Raw genomic sequence first — 11,300 nt, 5'->3', positions numbered from 1 at the left:
GGGAGAGGGTCCGGCCCACACTGCGCCTGGCCTGGGACTGGTCCCGCCGGCGCAGGGTAGCAGGAAGCTCTCCATACACTCACCGGACCTGGGCTAGGACTCCCTTGAACTATTTTGTTTAGAGAAGTTAAAAAAAAATTAGTACTGTTGTTAAAAAATCTTTTTATGTACCCAAGCTCAGTTTCTGAGCCTTTTCCTCTAACATTCAAGATAAAATGAGACTTCTTGATTCATTTTATATTTAACTCTTATCCAATGATCTCTTTGCTATTACACATAAGGTGATTTGACATTAAAAATTATTATTGAAATTTTGTAACAAAATTGAGAAAATGAAAGTATGAAAGAAGATCAGTTTTTAGTTATATATTATACTTTGCAATGTTTGAATTGTATTTCCTCAAGCAGGGGTGGCAAACCTTTTCCAGTGTTCAGTGATAACCAACAGCCACCTGCAGCACACGTGCCACGGGCTTCCACCATGGTCCTAAGGCACCCACCTCCCTAAGGTACAGAACTGCCGCAAATCTTACATCACGTTTAGGAATAATTACTCTAATAACTTGGTGTGCTCCATGAAGGTGAACGGTAGCTTTGCGTATCTTCATTCATCTGGCACCTAACACCATGCCCAGTATGAAAACAGGCTCCAATACAGGTCCAGAGTAAACACATCCACCCAACAGTCACGCAGCGTTTTCTATGAGCTAAACACACTACGTATAAAGAATATAGCACAGAAGCAATGTGTAAAAGGTCCTTGAAACATTGAGACAGAGAGAATAAAATAAATTATATAATAAGTGGGCAGCTAGTAAATACCGCAGGCAGGAATGTTCCAGACACACAGAAGGCTTCCCAGCTCAAGTGTGGCAGTAAAAGGAGGACCCACAATTTCAATTTGACCTTTTGACATGTGGGCAAGGACTTAAAGAAGACTGGGGTGTGTCAGTCAGGCTTAGTAGAGTCACATGAGGAGCACGTGAAATCTGCCCACCTGTGACAGATCCAAAGAATCCAGCCAAGGACCGGGCTCCCACAGCCACATCCGCATCAGTAGGCTGAGGAATGCAGGGAGACCAAAGGATCTGACCCAGGAGGTCCAAGGGCTGGCGCTGCAGGATGAACAGTCATCCTCAAGGCCCCAGCTCAAAGAGAAGAGCCGGAGCTGCTCGTTGGGGGGGGCTCCCCTCCCAGCCCCCCTTCATGCTCTTCTCCAGAGCGCAGTGAGTGGGTGCAGCAGGGCGTGCTGGCCCACGCCGGCCATCAGTTCTTCAACCTCGGCACAGGTGGGACAGGTCTTCCATCCTAGTTTCACTGCCCTGATCCAAATTAAAACAGCTTCTGAATTTTCCTGGATGGTCCTGGTTCGTATGTATCTTGTCCTCATATAATTATTAATATCTTCTTCAATCCTCGTTTGTGTCCAAGATGATAAATTACGTAGCCTTGTTATTTATGTCGAGGCACTGTCTGTATAAGTGGGGACATGGTTACATGAACGAGTAAAAGCATTTGTTCTCACTCATATTGCATCATTTGTTGCCAAACCACTTAAACTTCTTAAGCCACAATTTTACCATCAATCCTCACACTTTGAAACCAAGAATGATGCTTGGAGAATCTTTTAATATCTTTAAGTGAGAAGCTGAAGTGTATGATTAGCACCAACAATGCCAATTTTGCCGCACTATGTAAGCTTTATTTAGTACACGCCTTTGCCTTTCATTTCACCGCTGAGACCAGCATCTTTATGGTGGTCCAGATGGTGCAGAGAGGATGACAGTGAAAAGCAGCTCACGCTGCGGGCCTTGAGGAAGGACGAGTCATGGCCGCCTGCAGGGCCCGTTTCAGCTGCATCCTTGCTATGCCCTTAGAGGCTGGTGCTCACCCTGCACCTGGCTCCCACGACTCGGGGCAACCCATGCGTGGGTCAGCCCCTGTCACCCGGAGAGCAGTGATGTGCGATTAAATGGCTATTTTAAATATGCTGCATGCATCCCAGATGGTACAAAGGTGTCCCGATTAAGAATCTTAACAAATAAAACCTATATTTTAAAAAATGAATTCATGAAAATTGAGGGTGTAGAAGTTGTGTTAATAATCTGACAGTGGGTCTTAGAGAATATTTTTGGGTTCTTGGCTTCGGGCGGCAATGTGAAAGCCTTTGTGATTGTAGGCTGTCCCATCAGCCTGTGTGAGCAAGCTGTCAGATGGGGATGACTTCACTTCAGATATGTAACCTTTACTCCCACCTGCTTCCAGATCCAGCAGGAAATGCTAATTAGAGCTCCAGTGGCTTCTTAGTGTGCATTAATTCAGCCCTGCCCACTGTGCCTCTGCCCTTCTGCAAAGTAGTAAAGAGTGATTTCCTACATACCCCGCTAATGGAGAATGGCTCCTACGCGCCTCTAGCTCCTTCAGCACATCCAAGCCAATGACATTATGCATGAGCTGCACTACCTACAGGAAGCAGACAGACTGGATGTGGGCTTCAGTACAACTTAATATGCATCTAATGTACAGCGTAAGCAGTATCTTCCACACTACGTGACAGGCAATTTGTCTCCATATATCAGCATGTGGCACAAGCATGACACAGCTACCTCGCTGGAGGAATCTGAAATTTCCAGCCATAACCAGATTTTCCTATCTCCATTGATTAGCAAGCTACTTGTAGAAATCAAATTAATTACCACATTCATGACTAGGCCTCCATTTAATTAGTTTTCAGCCTTTCTAATCCTCCCCAGGAATCAAGTCACGCACACAGCCACTGTCAAAAGGTGACACTGTCACATGTGTGCCCACATGCATTTTGTCACTCCTAAAAATCCCTCCGTGTCTGTTATGTAAGTGATTAATGTGATTTCCATTTCATTTACCTCAATTCAGGATACGTTACTCAGAGCAACTATTTTCCGAGAAGACAAATGTCAATAGTTTCTGAAAACTAAGTACTGTTCACCTGGCAACTGTAAAATGAGAATACCTAACATTTTTGTTCTTTATTTGGAACAAATATTGTATCATGCTTTTAACTCGAAGGGTTTGGAGAGACATTACAACAGACTGTCCAACAGCCTCTCCGTGTCTTCCAGCACAAGTGCTTAATATTCTGTCGTTTGGTACTCACTAATCGTACGTGGTACTTACTAAAATACAGCCCATTTAGGTGACTAAGTCCTCTGGCTTTCTTCTTGTCATTTCTGGAAGAAACAAGTTCTCTATGTGTTGACACTCTTATGCTTTCTTTACCCAAACTGGTTATATTAACAAACTAACAAACTGAGGGGCAGCCGCAGTGACGACTCCCTGCCTTGGCAGAGCGTTGCCTGCACACCCTCGACTTACAGGCGCCCCAGGGGTGCTCGGCCCGCATCTCCTGGCACGTCCTCTGGGAGGGCACATCCTCTTCGGCTACGGCATCAGCAGAGCTCTCAACAGCTGCCTTTCTCCCAAGCTTCCCCAGCTGTGGTCCCGCTGCAGGCACGGCCTTCGCGTGGCTGCTCTCGCACTACTTGCAGTCACGCAGGCGTCGAGCACACATTAGCATTTCTGTATCTGGGGCAGTGGCCAGAGGAGGAGAACCATATTGCAACAAATAATGGCAGGAAGAATACTTCTTGGGCCACTTAGCTGCTCTTTACAGTCTACGGAACTCAGAATAAACCAGTTACTGTATATGGAAGAGGGTCTCAACCTGGTTCCCTAAGCAAACTACCCACTATCGATGAAACCAGCAACAGCAGCTCATTGAATCCTTGATAAGACTCCAGGACAGAATGAACCCAACACGCAATTCACGCCTCTGGCACTGGGGTGATCTGTTTTCTTGTCTAGTCATTTGTTCTTCCCCTGGCAATGAACCCAGTGCCAGTGGTACAGTCTGATCGTTTTGTCTCTGCAGAATTGTCTACTACTAATTTAAAATGTAATTTATGAAAATGATGCCCACAGTAGTGAATCTCTAGATGCTCAGTGAATGACTCCTCAGAAGGCCTCTGTCATATACTGCTTTGCTGTTACACAGACAGACGTCTTTTTCACTTACAACTTTCACGTCCATAAACATTATTCCCTTGCCTGTACTAGAAAAGGGGCCTCTCATAGCCTTGACTGTTCTTTTCCTTTAGAAGAACTGTTTGCTAATCCTTGTCTCCTGGACAGCTGACAGATTCCAAATCACTAAAACAAGTCTAGAAAGTAAAGTCGTGTCCATGACTCTAGCACACACTGCTCCAGGGACAAAGAGGTACCAGTGAGACAGCGGCTGGGGCTCAGGGAAGGGACCTGCTGGCAGGCATACAGCACGCCCGCTAGGCCTAGACTGGGCCAGGGATCTCATTCCCTTAATCATTCTGTCTCTCCAAAAGGGACAGCACCATGGCTCTTTCCACAGACCACGAACCCCATTAAATGAAATGATTTTTCCCCAGTGGAAGCACAGGAAAAATGCCAAAGCACTCAGATAAATCAGCACCTGCGTGTGAGGCACATATTTCTCCACACACTAAATTCTTGCTCCTGGTGCTTACGTAGTTTTCTCAACTGATGAAGAAATTTGGTGGCTTGGGAAGGAGGGAAGGTAGGTGGAAGCGATGAGGCCCAGGATGGGTTGTGTGCATGCGCAGACACTCCATAATGAAGAGACTCCCAGTGTACCACAGACGTACATCAATTAAAACTATTTAAAAAGTGAAACCAGTGGCTAATCGAATATGAGATAGTAATGGATAAAAGGGATTTGGGAAGTGTGAGCTGCAGATGGAGGGACTCTGCTCTTCCATAAGACCTTGGTGAAGTGCGCCCTGTTCATTGTGGACTGTCCTCTTGCACTGCAATTTCATTCCCTGATGCTGTGTGAATGTCACGCCAATGCGAGTCGATCTCACACCTGAAACCACTTCTTCCTGACCCAGTGTGCTGCCCTCATGGTAAGGCCTCGCCCTTCCAGGCCCCTTAGTACAGCTAACTGTTGCAGGACAGCTGTGACTAGGGAGGTCCTGGCCCCTGCAGGAAGGTCCCAGGCTCCTCTGGTCCTCCTTGGGAAGTGCTGACTCAGTGCTCAGCCCCCAAACTCGCCAAGCCTCTTCCTAGAGCAGTGTCCCCCATCCCTGAGCTGTGACACTCTGACTCTGTTGGCTGTATTCAATCCCTCATACAAAAAAAGTCCCCATAACTGTGACAAGGTAACATGAACAACAGGTCTCCTTAAAGCCAGCTGCACCCTCAGTGTGCTCTGACCTCGCCGCCCCACGCTGGTCTGGCTGGGCCCGCCTACTTCAGCTGTGGCAGCCTTACCTCACCAACACCCTGGGGGAGCAGCGTTCAGAGGCAGGTGTCACCCATCACCCATTTGTGGCAGAAAAGACAGTACAGACATGTGGGAAAAGCAGTTTTCATTTTAGGTCTCCCAGTGTCCCCCTGACTTCTGGGACATCCATGGGTTACTCTTCACATATGGAAAAGGGGGCACAGACTGAGAAGGGGCAGAGCAATCAGCTGGGATGGGACACGATGTGGACAGTGGTTTAGGGAGTGTCGCTCGGTCATCCTCCCTACCCTCAGGATGAAAGACCTGCCTCAGGGAAGACCAGGAGGGAGTCCCATACCCTGGATGGAGAAGACCAGGAGGGATATAATTCAGTGGTGTCCCAAATTTTCTGATCAAGGAGATTATGTGGCCAAAGAGGAAAGTGATCGATGATGTATAGTGTGCCTAAGGAGAGTCACATGGAGAGAAAACATTCTCTCAGGCTTTCACAGAGAGCAAATTAGTCAAGCAATGGCTGTGACTAATCCACATGGCTGACACTGACAAAGGATCTACAATCTGAGGTACAGGATCTCAGCATAAATCCTGAGGGGATTTTACTGACCTTATCAGACCCAAAAGCTACAACTCTTGTTGCATAGGTCTTAACCATCCAGCAGAAAAGTATAAAAACAAAGTACAAGAAATAAAGCCATGTTGTTATGTTGAGCTGTAGGGGATTCAGGTCGACAACTTCTGACATTGCCAGTCAAGCAGAAGACCCAATACTATGATGGACTATTGGAATATTTTAAAATATTTTGCTGAGTTCACACACCTATAATATTTAAATGATGGAATTAAACAAAAAAAGGGGATACAGATGAATGACCATTTTGTATCTCTGTATTCAAAATGGTTAAGATAGATATACAGCTACATTCTCTTAATTCAGTGAAGAGAGGGATTTGTTCTAATAGTGTTTGTAAATAGGTTATTATGTCTATATCTTGTACAAAAATAGCCACTAGGAAGACAGAATGCAATGTGTTAATTATTGAAACTGTCCTACTAATTTGAGTTGAAACTGTCTCACTATTTGTTTCTCAATAAAATTATGGAAAAAAACAAAAACAAAAAAACAAAGAGAGTGGTAGAAAGCACAACTAGAGCAGGAAATAAGGTCTGGAGCCCAACAATTTCAGAGATGACTTTTGAGGTCTACACAGTCCTATGGATAATCCACTACGACTACTAGGCTGTATTGGATTATTTTGCTGAATTCACGCACCTACAATATTTAAATGGCAAGGGAATACCCATCTCTGACAAAACTAAATGAAAAAGGGGATATAAATGAAGGACCATTTTGTATCTGTATATACAAAATAGTTAGGTTAGATATACAGCTACTTTCTCTTAATTCAATGAGAAGATTTGTACTAATAGTGTTTGGACAGGATATCATGTTTGCATCTTGTACTATGACTAACTAGTACAAAGATAACAATATGCAATGTATTAATTATTGTAATTGTCCTACTATCCTGTTTTAAAACTGTCTCATTACTATTTCTCAATAAAATAAAAATAAATTTTAAAAAAGAGAACACCAGGAGGGAGTCCCATATTCTGGATAGCTCAATAGCATAATTTCAGACATTATCTTTGTTTCTCCCTCTTCTCTTCTTCTTCTTTCTCTCCTCCCTTCCCTTCTCTCTTTTGTGTTTTCTCTGAGATAACAGAGATAGGACCCAGGAACTCTGCACTGAGATAAAACTCAAGTTCTTTATGAAGAATTTTTTATATATGTTTTGAGACAAGATGTTGGTTGCAATTACAAGAATGTGCTAACATACCAGTTTTAGACTTGTCTTTATTATCCACAAGGAGCTAACACCATAGAGTGCACTCATTAATATCCGATACTTTCTTTTACTGTGTGTAGTAGGGACCAGATAACTAACCTACATTACCCTTCTCATCACCGAATTACCTGATAGATGCTACAGTCATGAAAATGATTCAGAATGTCTTAGGACCTTCTCTGACCACTCAAATTAAAAATTTTCCAATTCAGTCATCTTCTGTTGAAACATGTTGATTTGCTTTCATCATATGAAAGTATCCTATTCGATTCACTGTTTTCCTGCTAATTCTGCTGTCCATCACAAATTTAAGCTTCAGGAGACCAAAAGTCTTCATATCTAGCACCTCTCCAGCACCAGCTCCTACCACAGGGCCCAGAACACAGCAGATATTCAGTAAGTGTCAAAGGAGGGCAGCGGCAGAGCACAGAGCTACAAAGGCTGGACTGGGTCTTTGCAAATTGTCCCCATGCAATTGCAATGCTTATCTCCACTCCATGGGCCTGTGTGGTAGAACATCTACTCAGACAAGAGCTAACAGGAAAATAAATCTTTGTCTTTCTGAGGAAGAATGTGGCAAACTGACTTCAACTGACAAATACAATGATTCCCCAGCAACAGCACAGCCTAAAAACCCATGAGCTGACAATCAGCTGCTAAGAGTGCCTCTCCATGTGCTGACTGACTTAAGAGGCCAGGGTTGCAGCACTGTTTGCACATCAGGGTCTTTCCCAGCACCAGGGAGGGATGAGGAGCTGTGGTAACAACCCAGGATACACTGAAAACTTCCTGTCGGTTGAGCTGGCAACTGTACGCGTTTTCAGATGCAAGAGACCACTACCTGAAAACGGATGGTGGTTTTACTTTTTAGTTCAACAAAACCCTTGACGGCCTAGTTAACGCTAAACAACAAGGCTGCTGCAAATCCATCTGGGTCATTCATCTCAACACGGTAGGAAAAAGGCCTGGAAGCAAAGCATGCCCCTCAGTCAGGTCTGTCTCCTCTCTCCGGTGGTCTCCTGCTGCAGGGCTGTACGGAAGGCTTTTCTGTCACAGTTTAGAGATATAAATCCTGTGTTATGCTTAGCTCAGAATAATGTTTTTTTTCTCAATTTATCTTAATCCCTCAAATGAACCTCTGCCTCCTTAGACCACAGAAATGTTCAGAAATATGCAGAGACGATGCTGACGCTCTTACGAACCATTCTAAACGAAGCACACAGACCAGAATTAAGAAGGCAAGCAATTTCCCAGCAATAGTTGTGCCACTGAATTTTCCAAATGCTTTTCACTAGGAAAGCAATAATGTCAAAAAATAAGAATTTGGAACAAAAATACAGTTTTATTATTTCTTCTGAGAAAAAACGTTTTTCATCTGTACTTCCTTTCACAGCTGAGGCCCCTATTTTGAAAGACATCTCTTAGCAAAAGAAAGTCACACATATCCGAGTATGCAGGGGCCACTCTTGCATGAGGGTCTTATGGTCTGCTTCAGGCAAGAAGGTGAACGAGATTGGAGCCACCTTCGCAAGTCCATCCTATTTACAAAATGTTGAGCTAACGTGCTGTCAGCCTCAGCAGCTCCCTTTAGTTAGCGCATCAGAAGACTGAGCGTGCAAGGGATGACGGCATCTGCTAAAGTCTCAGGACAAGGAAGTGAAGGCCTTGGACAGAAAGCCCAGGCTGACCGCTAAGGAGCCTCCGTGCCGGTGGTAGTCTGGGACACCACCAGAGCCTGTTCTCTCCATCTCCGCCTCCTGTGCTAAGGTCCCCTGTCATCCTCACCCTGTGAGTGCCGGGAGCTGTGCTGTGGCTGTGCCTTAGCCTGGCTTGGTCTTCACCTGCAAGTCTAGGAGCAGGATAAATCTGAAGAGCAGCTGAGGGCTACAGCTAACGGATGTAAGGAACAGTACCACGGAATTCCTGCTTAGCACTCCAGAAAGGACTCAGGGACCAGAACTGGAGTAGTGCATTCCTTTCTGCTTTATATTAGATCACAGAAGCCCTACTGGGACCAGCTGAGGAGAGCAGAGCACGTCTACCAAGACGGTTTCTGGGCAGAGGCGGGGAAGTACATGGCAGTCAGTGGCCTGGCCGGGCCTTGGAGAGCAGGGCTCCCGCGCCAGGGGAGCCCTTGGAAGTTTTAGGCAGAAACCAAGTTGAACCCTGAGACTCACAGGAGGGGAGGTAGAGGACTGAAGCTGGCCTAGAAGCCAGGAACAGACGACAGAGCCAATGGCAGTCCTGTGCCTCTGCACCCACCCCTCGGTCCAACTGTTCATGCTCCTGTGCCCTTCTGAAGACTGAAGTCTCATTTGCCAATTATTTTATAAAATTCTTCGAAGACCAACCCAAATCCTTCCTCCCAACTCCAGCCCTTACAGTGCTACTGCCTGTGCAGCCTTCTGTATACAACTGGGAATCTCACTTTACCCTTGGCCAAGAAGGGGAACTGAACTTTAGACAGGCTCATTCCCAACTGTGGGCCCCCAAGGGCTCTATTCTTAGAGTTAATTTAACTTTATGATGAAATTTAATATTTAATTTAGAAATTAAACGTTTAATTTATAAAACTTGTAATTGTAAATCTTTCTCCATTCCTTTGCCACGTAAGTCTTTTCTAAGATGCTTACTCATTTTATAACCCTGGAATACACTGGGAGCCAGTCCTTTGAAACAGAATCAAGAAGGAAGATCAGGCCCTAACGGCCAGTCTCACTGGCTGCATGGGAGCCTTACGCACACAAGCTTCAGCTACCAGACACACACAGGCGGCAGGTCACACCAAGCAGCTGGGGCGAGCCTTGGCGCTTTCAGTGGCGCTGGAAGACCCCTGCAGCCGGGGTGCATCGGCTCAGCACCACTGAGCTAAGCTCTCTCTCATGGTGGCTGACAGATAATTCTCCTACAGCTCCTTTCAGCAGAGTTGAGGACAGTCTCTCTCCCCTACTGAAACAGCCTTGACCAATATTCCAACAGCATTTATTTATTTATTTTTAAAATTTTATTTATTTATTTATTTATTTTGTGTGTGTGTGTGTGGCCAGCTGAGCCCACCAGGGGGCGGGGCTGGCTGGCATGTGGTGCTGGAGGATTGAACCGCGGTCCCCGTGCTTTGCCCAGCTTAGCTTGTTCCAAGTAGGTGCCCTAGACCACTGAGCCATCTCACCAGCCCCCTCCAACAGCATTTAATACGGCGTTCTTTACCTACCTAACTTGTCCAGTAAAATTTCTCTCTGACACTAACATTTCTATTCTGTTACTTTTCCAGAACAATCTTGGAACTCCTTTGAATGATTTGATCTTGGCAGACAGTACCTGTTAGCCCAGTCCATCCCTGCCTTTATTATTTTTCTACCTTCGCCTTCCTTCACGTACACACATGCACACGTGCCAATCACACTGTATGTCTGAATTTCAATTTATAAAAGATACATATCTGGGTCTCCCTCTGTTGATGTCTTTATAACACATACTGGGTGGCTAAAAGCTATCAATAAATGCGGCTTTCCTCGCTGGTCATATGATTTTCCTTCTCCGGATCTCAGAAAAAAGATTACAAATGAAAACCCCACGAGAAGTATGCCCATGGGCCCAACTGGCACAGGGGACGCACACCCTTCTCCGCACCACACCTGGGCAGCCAGCCTCCCTCGGCCACACTCTGAAAGGATCGAAGCCAACTTGCCTTTCTGAGACTCAGATGACCTTTTAATCCAAGGAATATTTGACAAGATCTTTCACCTTCATGCTGAAAAGGCCATTTATTATTTGGTGACTAAACTAGTTCACACTCTTTCTTTAAAAAATCAATATCAAAGAATAACTATACTCCTTTTTCTCACACATTTGAGTTGTGAAAACCACTGGCAGAAGGCATCTGGAAGAAAACCAACTCAAACCACTCTGAAAAAAACAACATATTTTGTTTGCTTGAAAGTGAACAACTTTCCCAGTCAGCACATCTTCTTTTGAAAATAAATCCTTTGGAAAATAAAGCTGAATATTTAGTGCTTAAAAAAAAAAATGGAAAGAAGAAAAATTTCTAGGCAGATTTCCAGCTGCCTTGGCTAAAAAAGAAAAACAAAACAAGAAAACAATGTGTGATCAGAGCATCTCAAAAATTCTCAAGGAAAAAATAGGCTGATAATAAATACATGTATAAATGTATATAT

General features: G+C 44.8%; 1 protein-coding gene across 1 annotated transcript in view; it reads right to left on the bottom strand.

Annotated features, from left to right (window-relative positions):
* Window positions 1-11,300, bottom strand: part of Nrxn1 (neurexin 1) — a 1,036,478-nt gene that overhangs the window by 947,404 nt on the left and 77,774 nt on the right. The window lies entirely within an intron of this gene.

This window comes from Octodon degus, unplaced genomic scaffold (assembly GCF_000260255.1).
Source record: "Octodon degus isolate 3935 unplaced genomic scaffold, OctDeg1.0 scaffold00174, whole genome shotgun sequence".
Taxonomy (NCBI): Eukaryota; Metazoa; Chordata; class Mammalia; order Rodentia; family Octodontidae; genus Octodon; species Octodon degus.
This window is presented reverse-complemented; position numbering and strand designations above follow the sequence as displayed.